The sequence below is a fragment of the Rana temporaria genome, chromosome 3, assembly GCF_905171775.1.
Source record: "Rana temporaria chromosome 3, aRanTem1.1, whole genome shotgun sequence".
NCBI lineage: Eukaryota > Metazoa > Chordata > Amphibia > Anura > Ranidae > Rana > Rana temporaria.
The window spans coordinates 323,309,366-323,322,271 of NC_053491.1; the positions used below are offsets into that span (position 1 = coordinate 323,309,366).

General features: G+C 41.6%; 2 long non-coding RNA genes across 2 annotated transcripts; one reads left to right on the top strand and one right to left on the bottom strand.

Moving 5' to 3' along the window:
• Positions 1 to 1,439: 1,439 nt before the first annotated feature.
• LOC120932512 lies at positions 1,440 to 3,431 on the bottom strand. The gene is made up of 4 exons (XR_005748006.1): positions 2,053 to 3,431; positions 1,888 to 1,934; positions 1,567 to 1,754; positions 1,440 to 1,479 (listed from the first exon to the last, which is right to left on the bottom strand). It is a non-coding gene; the product is annotated as an uncharacterized LOC120932512 (long non-coding RNA).
• Positions 3,432 to 5,803: 2,372 nt separating this feature from the next.
• LOC120932513 lies at positions 5,804 to 6,880 on the top strand. Its single transcript, XR_005748007.1, has 4 exons — positions 5,804 to 6,267; positions 6,386 to 6,432; positions 6,566 to 6,753; positions 6,841 to 6,880. It is a non-coding gene; the product is annotated as an uncharacterized LOC120932513 (long non-coding RNA).
• The last annotated feature ends 6,026 nt before the right edge of the window (positions 6,881 to 12,906 follow it).

Sequence of the window (12,906 nt, forward strand, 5' to 3'; positions counted from 1 at the left end):
ATTTTATTAGGGGATTGAACTTGGTTGGGGAAAGGGACATGTGATGCCCATAGAACAAATTGGTCTTTTGAAGAATATAGTAACTGCATCACACTTCTTCATAAGGACAAGATGGCTGACCCTAAACTTGACAGTCTTTTACCACAGAACACTTCTTCCTCCCGCACACTACTTTCAGTCACAGTCTTAGTAATCCATCAGAACATGACTAGGCCTCACTCTGAATAAGTCCCAGTTAATTTACTTGATGGCCCTTTGTAGGCTGGGCCTGCAGTACCACTTTATGGCAGCAACCGTTTACTTGAAAAGATTAAATAGTGATGGACTACTGATCCCAGAAAGACTGACTTGCAAATCCTGCCTGCCCTCATGGTTGCATCGATTTGACACAAACTCCACAGTCTCTCTCTCTGGCTCAGCATCCAGCTCCCCTGGCATGCCTCTTCCAGGTCTCTCCTCTGTGCTTGTACTCACTGACACCTGCCCTGGATCATTCCTGAAGGACTAACTCCAAATTTACCTGCACTGGCAGCTTACACAAAAACACCTTCACACTTAGCACCTACCTAAGGTAGAGGGAGCAGAGCTGGCATGGTAGCACTCTGCCTTACCACCTTCAGCTTCCAACATCAAATGAAATGGGTGGCTTCACTTGCTAATGAAGCACAGGCATGGAAGGGGCATTTTTGTGTACAAAACTTCTCAGCTTTGGGTGCTTTTGGTATGTGTAGCACTACCCCCCGAGAAGCTGCTGGATTTTTGGGTGGCAAATTACCTCATGGCTCCTCTGAAATTCCTAGGGGTGAACGTTGCATATTGCATTTAGTAGAACTAAAGGAATGTCCATGACAAGTGCTCTTTGCAGTGCTCTTTATTACCCAGCCGGGTAAAAACAGTAACTCCTTATGGTGAGGAAAGTAAAGTTGAAGAAGAATGGAGAATAGCAGATTCAGGCATGATAGTAGGAAACAGTCCTGCTCCTAAACGTAACCCTTCTATGCGCCACTCCCGCCGGAGTGGGCTTAGCGTACCCTGACAGGCCTTTCTCACTGACCTGGCAGCCGGAGTATCACTCGGACAATTGTAGGATAACATCTCTGCCACAGACCCTCCTTAGTGAACTTGAAATTTAGAAAGTATGAATAGAACATCTATTATGGTTTGGTCTCAAATAGTTGCCAACACCCCTGATGAACAGAAAAAAATGGAGGATCCCCCAGGGTGGGGCAATTAAGGCAACAGTAGTACAAGTAGTCATGGTAGATACAAAATATATAATAGTTTAATAATAACAGGACGGTATCAAACAACGTTCAGTAAACGTATATAGTACAAAGGTTTAAAAACAACACATTAATGGGGTGTATTGGAAAAAAGGTGAAGAGTCCACAATATAAATACTGGGCCCAACGCGTTTCGGGTTTCCTTCTTCAGGGACCGAAGTATGTGTGGAGTCAGAAAGTGTAACAGACAACTTTTCTAGAAAACAAATAAATGACAATGTGTTGAAAATAATAACATACAGATGAAAAACATTAAACTGGTACAGATAAGAAAAAATCATACCACCCGAGAAGTTTCAACGGCTCAGCACACCCCTTAAAAGGACATCGCAATCGGGACGCATGGCAAGCCTCAGATGGTAAGGAGAGGAGTGAGGACTGGCATCTAATATCAATCACAGCGTAGCAAGACCTTTGGCCCGAAGTGTCACAGCGTAAAAGTTTATTGATTGTATATATATATATTTTTACCTGTCCAAAATATAAATAAGAGGACAGGATAATATCAACGGTGCCGCAGGCAACAAAAACGAAAAAGAACGCAAAAAAGGATCGCAAAAAAGAAAGCTGAACCAAGATTTTATATATGAGGCTAGAGACATACCTGTAATGACAAAAAGTGGCCAGAGAGGTCAGTAGAGGGATCGGAAGCTAAAAAATAAATGAAAGAAATAAATCCCAGTTTAGAGATGTACAGAGTATAGGAAATGGCATGTAAAGCAATAGTATGGGGGTCAGGGTGGGAAACATGAAGGGACAAAGTACTTACATGGGAAGAAAACACAAGCAGTGTAGAGTGTGTACAGCTGCTGCAGCCATCCAGCAATGTCTGACATTGTGGGGCTGCTTGGCTTTTAAATAGGAGAGGGGGAGGAGTAAGGTGGGAGGGGTCTGTAAAGGAGCCTGCGTTGCTATGGGTCAGTGTGGAAAAGGGGGCGTTGCCTCCAAGTGGGGAGAGGGGAGGGACAGGTAAGCCCTGCTCTCATCATGTGGGAGCCCGCACTAATGACGTGCAGGGAGAAAAAAAAAAAAAAAAAAAACATGGCAAGTGACCAGGAAGATCACCTGACACGGGGGTGGAGAATATGCAGAATAGTTGGTTGCATGTTGGAGAATAAGAAACGTATAATAAAGGGGGCATGACCATTACTAGTACAGGAGGAGAAGGGTATAAAAAGGGTCAGCTAGGGAAAAAGTAGTAAGAAGGATTGGAAATGCAAGATGCAAATAAATGTTTTTGTTATAGAGTGATTTGTAAGCACGGTTGCTGCTCAATGCAAGCAGGGGTTTGTATATACAGTATCTTTGTGTACAGGTATGCTCAGCCATAAAATTAAAGGGACAGCAATCTAAGAAGATGTTGTATTAAAAGGATATTATAATTATGCAAGAATGGGGACACGTGGGCCAAAAGGTCCAGGGGCAAAAAGGAAAAAACAGGGGCACGAAAAATGTCCACTGTGTGATCCCTGCCCCTGTTATAGGCGCAGGTATAGACCCATGGTCAAAGACACCAAAAGGTGCATGGGGACCAGGTCAAAAAAGCCGTCTCCCATGGAAGGAGGACAGACGGCTTACGTGCGCCCAGCTAAGGAGTGACAATAAGGGAGATGCCAGTCAAGCCAAAATGCGCTTCGAACGCGAATCCCCAGGGGGTGTACTGAGGGATGAATGGGCATGGTGATAAATACAGGGAAAATCCAGTATGTATTACTGACATGGGCAAATGACAGAGTGGAGAAGGGGGTAATGAAAGGAGACAATCGGTGACATAAGGTCCTCGAAATATAGAGTGGTCTTGGTCATTCTTTTTCACAACCCCCGGAGGAGAAACCTTCCAAAAAAGGCCTAAAGCTGATCTGCTCATTGAGGCCCGGTGGAAGATTGGCCTCTAATTCGGCAATCCACCGAGTTTCATGCTGCAAGAGGATCTTATTCCAATCCCCACCTCTGGGGCTTGGATGGATCCTATCGAGGATTAAAAATTTAACCCCTGAGAAAAGTCCATTATGTTGAGACAAGATGTGGCGCCCTAGTGGTAAGTCTGGGTTGGCCGAACGCATGGCATGTAAATGCCGGGAAGCTCGCTTAAAGAATGGTAATTTGGTTTTACCCACGTAGAACCTCTTACATTGACAGGTGAGTAAGTATATTACTTACTCACCTGTCAATGTAAGAGGTTCTACGTGGGTAAAACCAAATTACCATTCTTTAAGCGAGCTTCCCGGCATTTACATGCCATGCGTTCGGCCAACCCAGACTTACCACTAGGGCGCCACATCTTGTCTCAACATAATGGACTTTTCTCAGGGGTTAAATTTTTAATCCTCGATAGGATCCATCCAAGCCCCAGAGGTGGGGATTGGAATAAGATCCTCTTGCAGCATGAAACTCGGTGGATTGCCGAATTAGAGGCCAATCTTCCACCGGGCCTCAATGAGCAGATCAGCTTCAGGCCTTTTTTGGAAGGTTTCTCCTCCGGGGGTTGTGAAAAAGAATGACCAAGACCACTCTATATTTCGAGGACCTTATGTCACCGATTGTCTCCTTTCATTACCCCCTTCTCCACTCTGTCATTTGCCCATGTCAGTAATACATACTGGATTTTCCCTGTATTTATCACCATGCCCATTCATCCCTCAGTACACCCCCTGGGGATTCGCGTTCGAAGCGCATTTTGGCTTGACTGGCATCTCCCTTATTGTCACTCCTTAGCTGGGCGCACGTAAGCCGTCTGTCCTCCTTCCATGGGAGACGGCTTTTTTGACCTGGTCCCCATGCACCTTTTGGTGTCTTTGACCATGGGTCTATACCTGCGCCTATAACAGGGGCAGGGATCACACAGTGGACATTTTTCGTGCCCCTGTTTTTTCCTTTTTGCCCCTGGACCTTTTGGCCCACGTGTCCCCATTCTTGCATAATTATAATATCCTTTTAATACAACATCTTCTTAGATTGCTGTCCCTTTAATTTTATGGCTGAGCATACCTGTACACAAAGATACTGTATATACAAACCCCTGCTTGCATTGAGCAGCAACCGTGCTTACAAATCACTCTATAACAAATAGTGTTGCTCACGAATATTCGCATTGCGAATATTCGACTCGAATATAGCATATTCGAGAAATCGCGCTATATTTCGAATTTCGCGGTGAATATTCGCAATTCCGAATATTCGCATTTTTTCAATTTGATTTTTAAAACAGATCACATCCTATCGACGTCTAAAAGCATTGCTGGTATGATTAGAGACCCTGGGCCGAGTAGCTAAGCTGAGGCGATCCTATTATGTTGCCAAATTGAAAAAAAAAAAATTGCGATTTTTCGCTATTGCGAATGCGAAAATGATTGCGAATTTTCGATAACTGTGGTAGGAGAACTCTGATTGTCTCTGATGCAAAAGGGGGGGGCTTTGTGTATGTGTATGTGTATGTTATGAATATTTGTATGTTTGATATTATTATTTTTTGTAAGAAGGAAAAAATTGCGCATACCTTAAAAAAGGGGAGAATACAGCAGCAACTCAAAAATGTTATACAACATAAATTAATACAAGACAGAAAATGGAGTCGCTCTACAAGAATAAAAAATATGTCTAGTGACAAGACATGTGGGCAAATTATAAAATAAGCAAGCGCAAATAACTTGTGAAATACACAGTGAAACAAATATATAAAGAAATATAGTCCCAATAATAGAAAAATAATCTTTCATAAAAATGTCTTTGATATGTGAAGTGAAAAAAAGTCCAAAGCATGCAGCATGAACGTGTTCAATCTTCAAGGTGTTTGATTGACAAACGGCTGTGACAGATGGATAGAGTAAAGAATCACCACCAATGCAAAACACTTTTTATTTTCTATTGTAAAATATCAAGAATATTCTGAGCCAATCAGAGTGCTCCTTCCGCATTTGCCGAATATTCGCAATTATTTTGTATTGTAAAATATCAAGAATATTCTGAGCCAATCAGAGTGCTCCTTCTGCATTTGCCGAATATTCGCAATTATTTTGTATTGTAAAATATCAAGAATATTCTGAGCCAATCAGAGTGCTCCTTCCGCATTTGCCGAATATTCGCAATTATTTTGTATTGTAAAATATCACGAATATTCTGAGCCAATCAGAGTGCTCCTACAGCATTTCTCGAAATTGCGCAATAAATATCGCATTCGCATGTTGCGATATTTCGATAAAATATCACAAATATTCTGAGCCAATCAGAGCGCTCCTCCAGCATTTCTCGAAATTGCGCAATAAATATCGCATTCGCATGTTGCGATATTTCGATAAAATATCACGAATATTCTGAGCCAATCAGAGTGCTCCTACCGCAGTTATCAAAAAATCGCAATTATTTTCGCATTCGCAATAGCGAAAAATCGCAATCATTTACTTTCGATAAAATATCACGAATATTCGAATTTAGCGAATATATCTCGAATATTCGAATATATATTCGAGATATATCGCGAAATCGAATATGGCATATTCTGCTCAACACTAATAACAAAAACATTTATTTGCATCTTGCATTTCCAATCCTTCTTACTACTTTTTCCCTAGCTGACCCTTTTTATACCCTTCTCCTCCTGTACTAGTAATGGTCATGCCCCCTTTATTATACGTTTCTTATTCTCCAACATGCAACCAACTATTCTGCATATTCTCCACCCCCGTGTCAGGTGATCTTCCTGGTCACTTGCCATGTTTTTTTTTTTTTTTTTTTTTCTCCCTGCACGTCATTAGTGCGGGCTCCCACATGATGAGAGCAGGGCTTACCTGTCCCTCCCCTCTCCCCACTTGGAGGCAACGCCCCCTTTTCCACACTGACCCATAGCAACGCAGGCTCCTTTACAGACCCCTCCCACCTTACTCCTCCCCCTCTCCTATTTAAAAGCCAAGCAGCCCCACAATGTCAGACATTGCTGGATGGCTGCAGCAGCTGTACACACTCTACACTGCTTGTGTTTTCTTCCCATGTAAGTACTTTGTCCCTTCATGTTTCCCACCCTGACCCCCATACTATTGCTTTACATGCCATTTCCTATACTCTGTACATCTCTAAACTGGGATTTATTTCTTTCATTTATTTTTTAGCTTCCGATCCCTCTACTGACCTCTCTGGCCACTTTTTGTCATTACAGGTATGTCTCTAGCCTCATATATAAAATCTTGGTTCAGCTTTCTTTTTTGCGATCCTTTTTTGCGTTCTTTTTCGTTTTTGTTGCCTGCGGCACCGTTGATATTATCCTGTCCTCTTATTTATATTTTGGACAGGTAAAAATATATATATATACAATCAATAAACTTTTACGCTGTGACACTTCGGGCCAAAGGTCTTGCTACGCTGTGATTGATATTAGATGCCAGTCCTCACTCCTCTCCTTACCATCTGAGGCTTGCCATGCGTCCCGATTGCGATGTCCTTTTAAGGGGTGTGCTGAGCCGTTGAAACTTCTCGGGTGGTATGATTTTTTCTTATCTGTACCAGTTTAATGTTTTTCATCTGTATGTTATTATTTTCAACACATTGTCATTTATTTGTTTTCTAGAAAAGTTGTCTGTTACACTTTCTGACTCCACACATACTTCGGTCCCTGAAGAAGGAAACCCGAAACGCGTTGGGCCCAGTATTTATATTGTGGACTCTTCACCTTTTTTCCAATACACCCCATTAATGTGTTGTTTTTAAACCTTTGTACTATATACGTTTACTGAACGTTGTTTGATACCGTCCTGTTATTATTAAACTATTATATATTTTGTATCTACCATGACTACTTGTACTACTGTTGCCTAAAAAGCCCCACCCTGGGGGATCCTCCATTTTTTTCTGAAATTTAGAAAGAGCCTCTGCCACAGATTCCCCTCGGTGAGCCTCAGAAAGACACCTCTGCCACAGGTCCTCTCTGGATTGAATTATTGGAGATATCCCTCTTTAGATGAGTTACGCCTGGATCTCCTTCAACTTGTCGCCCAGGTACCGACTGACAGGTGGTTAATCCCTCAGTGTCCGGCTACCTCGATTCCCGGTGGTTTGTCCAGGCCCTTTTTGACCGCCAGCCTCTCAATGGCGCTCCTCAGACTGACTCCCCAACGAACAGCAGTACAGCTTGGGATCCTCAAAGGTGGGAACCCAGTCACTCACTGAGTCCCCGTCATTGTTCAGATGCTCCGGGCCAGCATGGTCCCGGGAACCAGGAACACCGCGTGGCACGCACGCACGCCCTGACCAGGTAGGCCATAGCGCCAGGGTGCCGTGGTCTGGCCACCTTAAAGGTGGGTGCCACACTAGACGAAGAAGACCCAGAACCAATGGCGTCTGTCTCATAAATACCCCTCCACAAACCCTCCTGATTCGCTGCTGGGAAAGAGCACCCAAACCTTGACTCCTCTGCTGCCACCTGCAGCACCGGGGCTGGAAGAACACCCCAGTACAACAGAATGAGCCCGCAGCACAGCCAAGCTGAGACAGAGACCCTATTTTGCACTTAACAATCTGGATCAGAGTTTAACTACACTCTGATCTACCCTTAAATTTAACTAGCACCAGTACTATAAAGTACATAGGCGCTACAGTATGTATTAGCCTGTTTACCAAGTATAGTGTGCCGGCATGTTTTCCTTAAAGTAAGACTGTAGTAAGGAAATCTACAGTAAAGCTTGCAATTACTGACCATTTCTTTAAATGATAATTCCTTGGTGGTCATGTTGATTCATTGGTTTCTGTATTTATTAAGTCACTGTTTTTATTAAGTTTCTACTGTATGCTATATGCATATTCCAAGTTAGTGTCACTAGCTTTTTCAGATGGAGGTCAGAAATGGCAACTTCCCTGTTTCTCCTAATAAAGGGTTCATCTAAAGTTTTGGGTGGATCCAAAGGAAGCAGATATCATGATTTAATAATAAATAAATAAATAAATTAGAGGTACAGTAGTAGGAAGGAAACCATTAGAACTGTTTCTTTTTTTAGGCTTGAAAATTAGTTTCAACTCTAAACAGTATTTTTTTTTTTTAAACAGAGGCCCTGGAGAAAAAAATCTTGGTAGTTGAAATTTTTTAATGTCGTATGATATAGTGCGACAGTTTATCAAGTGCAGGTTTTTAAAAAAAAATATATAATCTTAGGGCACGCAAACACAATATATTACCCAATTATTCAATAAAGTGTAAAATAGGTTGTGCCAAGAAAATAAATACATGTCAAGTCTTAAAATTGTGCCAGCCTGAGAAACAGCAACAAACTTTGCAGGTCACCATTTTAGAGTTACGATGAATAATGGCCTAGAATTATTGCTCTCACTCTGGCATGTGTGGCAATATGTAACATGTGTAGCACAATACGTGTTTGCATACGTAGGCACACTGATCTGTGCATTTACATATGTTTGAATATGTACAGTACATGGAGGTGGGGGGGGGGCTCAAAGATTTGTGGTAGGAGTTTTAAGTGCTTGGGTCAACACTTTTTTTCACACCAAAAGTCCCCAATGTGATAGTGTTTTTTTTCGGTGACAGGTTCTCTTTAGTAAGACCCCTGATGTCTCACCGCCACGCTATTGAAGCCAAAGAAGCACAAATTACTCTCAATTGGCTTGTTTCCTGGCCAAAGTGGCAAAGGAAAATGCTTCAAGGTTCCTACTAGCTAGGGGAGATTAACAAACAAATGTTCACTGATCTTCCTCCCCTTTACCTGGCGATACCTTTTCTTCTGGTCCTGTACCTTAGGGTGACACCCCCAGTTTCAGGGGACAGTCCCCTGATTGAGGACACTGTCTGTCCCTGGTTTTGTCCCCAGATTGGATTTAATAGGGGGCAGGGGCAATTTCAAAGAAAGTCAGTGCAGAATTAAAATTAATACATTTGAATTTCCCCCCCCCCCCCGCTTGGCCATGCCTACTAGCATAGGGGGGTTGTATTTTTCCAACTATATGTGCCCCTTTCTGATGATCATGTGCTGGTCAGAGCGGAGGGAATATTTCTTCAGTTTCGGGGGCATGCCCATTCAGCTTCGCTCGCATGTTATTCTGCCTTGGCTCACATCCTGGCCATATTGATACAAAAAAATCACTGGCGCTCAATGGGAAATAACTAATATCCCATGAAATACTTAAAACCCTCGTATGGGCTGAGAACAGTCCGTGCTGCAGAGATCCGGATACCCTGAAGTACCACAAATACACAAATACACCAAAAAGGAAAACTCTGCGCTCCTGAAAGTTCACCAATTATAAATCCACTTAATGTTTGTGAAGAAAAAAACATACATTAACACTTTAATTTTCGGAAGATCCAGTCCTTTATATGGTTAAAAAAGGGAAAGTTTCCACAATGTACACAATATAATAAAAAAAGTATAAAAAAAACTTTCCAAATGTCTGCATCAGACCAGCACCCTCTTCAGACGTCAAATGGTTAAAGCTTGCGGTTTTAGTTTGTGGGCTGTCTAGCAAGACATCATTAGTGCAAATGGTGAGCACAGTACATTACCCAGCCAGATGTACACATCGATCGAATGTCCTTCTCCTGGCTGATGTAACAATGTCCGGGATCCTAAGCTCTCTCCTATGCGGGTATGGAAGCTTCACAGACCCGATAAATGTGACTGCTGGAGACACAGGGTGGATCAGCCTATCAGAAAGGACGCTCTCCCTGGGTGAACATGCAAGCGTCCCACGTCTGAGACACTGTTTCAGTAAACCAGCTGTACTGCAGGGAGAAGTTTAGGCGCCCTCCAGTGGGCAAATTGCAGTATGCGCTTGTTGAAAAATCAACAGCGTTGCATGGCGATTAAAATAATCGGATATAAAAGTTCTTATGCATGAATAGGATCTTCCATCATAAAAGGGGGATATTAAGAGGGGTCCTAGACGACGCGTTTCGCCCTTACAAGAGCTTTGTCACAGTCAATAGGACCTAGGTATAAAGTTTAATTAAATAGACTAAGATAGGGGGGGGGGAATTTGAGGAAGGGGAGGAGAAAGGGGAGGTGTACCAAACCGAGAGATTTAACCCTTTGGACATCCAAAAAGACAAACAGACAAATAAATCACATATATATTGCAAGAGAATTATTTTTAAAAAATATATTGCAAGAGAATTCGTTTTAAAAAAACATATAAGCACATCATAAATTACTAAAAGATAAACAGCAGTTTTTTTGTGTCTTAACTGGTCACTAGATCTCATTATAACAAATCTATATTGTTGCAACATAATATCCACAATAGGTTGTATGGGCACTCTATCCAAATGGTGCCCTCTAGTGGCAATTCATAAAAACTATATTCTAAAAAATGTTATAGAATATAGAATAAAAAGCTATATATAAAATAGGAAGAGTTAGATAAGAACGTTAACTTCAATTTCCTCATTTAACCCCTTAGGTGCCAAGCTGTCGAACTTATGTATCCAGAAGACCTCCCTTCTGCAAAGAAGGGAGAATCTTTCATTGGTAGTCAGAGTTCCTTTCGGAATGTGCTCAATTACAAAAACTTCAAGATATTTAAAATCCCTGTTGTGACAACGATCAAAGTGCCGAGGAACGCTGTGTTCAGTACAGCCCTTTTTAATCAGGCGACGATGATCGCCGATTCTGGCGCGTAGAGCTCTGATAGTTCTGCCAACATAGAAAAGACCACAGGCACACCGTAGGACATAAATAACAAATTCTGTAGAACATGTCACAAAATGTTTGATACCAAATGATTTTCCAGGAGATAGATGAATCTTCTCTGTGCCATGGGAAATGAATTGGCATGTCAAGCATGCCCGTTTTTTGCACTGAAAGATCCCCTTACGGTCATTAAAATAGCTTCTAATATCTAATGGAGAACCTGATGGTTTCTTCTGAATTTTACTAGGGGCTAAGATATTTTTGAGTGTACGGGCCCTCCGAAAAGTAACCTGCGGGATGGCTGGAAGTATAGGAGCCAATCTTTGGTCTAAGTGAAGTATTTTAAAATGTTTCTTTATAATATTGGCAACTGATTTGTAACAATCATTGTATGTAGTAACAAATCTAGTGGTATATTCACTAACCCGTTGTTCTTTGGTTGTTACCGTCTCAGGGGGTTTCAGAAAAAAAGAAAAGGCCTCATTGACTAACTTTTCAGGATAGCCCTTCTCTTCAAATTTCTTCTGCATTAGGATGCTCTGTTCAATATATTCATCATCCCGAGTACAATTCCTTTTGAGTCTATTGAATTGTCCTTTTGGAATATTCTTCTTCCACACAGGATGATGGCAACTGTCATAGTGCAGATATGAGTTACCATTAGTTGGTTTGTTATGATTCTTGGTAATTATTTTATCTTGTTCATGTGTTACCACTAGATCCAAGAAGACTATTTCAAGGGGATCTATTACATATGTAAAGGATAAATTGAAAGTATTGCAATTACAATACGAGACAAAGGAGAGAAAAGTCTCCATTGTCCCACTCCAAATGAGGATCACATCATCAATGTAACGTCCAAAATAAACTATAAATTCAGCATAGGGATTGTTTTGCCAAATATATATGTCTTCCCATTGGCCCATGGTTAGATTGGCATATACAGGTGCATAATTAGCTCCCATCGCCGTCCCCTTTAATTGTAAATAAAACTGCTCACAGAACGTAAAATAATTGTGTTTGAGACAGAACTCCACTGCCTCCAATAAAAACTGGGACTGTAAAGAATTAAAATCTCCACTCTTGTTTAGGAAATATTGGACAGCTCTAGTTCCCACTTCGTGCGGAATAGAGGTATATAGCGATGCCACGTCCAGAGATGCCCAAAAGTATCCTGGTTCCCATTTGTAATGTTGGAGGGCGTCTATCACTTCTTTTGAATCTTTTATGTATGACGGCAATTGGAGAACCAGAGGTTGTAACATATGGTCGATATACATTGAAAGACCATTAAGGAAGCTGTTTGTGCTGGCTATAATAGGGCGGCCTGGAGGATCTACAAGAGATTTGTGAATTTTCGGTAAAAAATAAAAATGGGGGGTACTACATTCAAAGGGGAGGAAAAACTGCCTTTCTCTTTTCGTGAGCACACCACTTTCCCACGCTGTATAAATCAGCGTTTTCAGTAGCTGTTGGTATTCGGGGAGAGGGTCTTTAGACAGTTTAAGGTAAGTGTCAGTATCCGCTAGAAGACGGCTGGCTTCTTTCAGATAATCTACCTTATTTTGGATCACTATGCTGCCCCCTTTGTCCGCCTGTTTAATAATAAGGTCAGCATTATTCTTTAAAACTTTAAGAGCTTGATTCTCCTCAAATGATAAATTCAAATGTTTTGTATTTTTTGTTTTTTCACACAAAACGACCAGATCTTTGTAGACCGCTTGATAGTAGGTCTCGATGTACGGCCCTTTAGAGGAACTGGGGTAAAATGTGGATTTGGGTTTAAAAGTGGTGGTTAGCATAGTAGGAATTGTACTCGGGATGATGAATATATTGAACAGAGCATCCTAATGCAGAAGAAATTTGAAGAGAAGGGCTATCCTGAAAAGTTAGTCAATGAGGCCTTTTCTTTTTTTCTGAAACCCCCTGAGACGGTAACAACCAAAGAACAACGGGTTAGTGAATATACCACTAGATTTGTTACTACATACAATGATTGT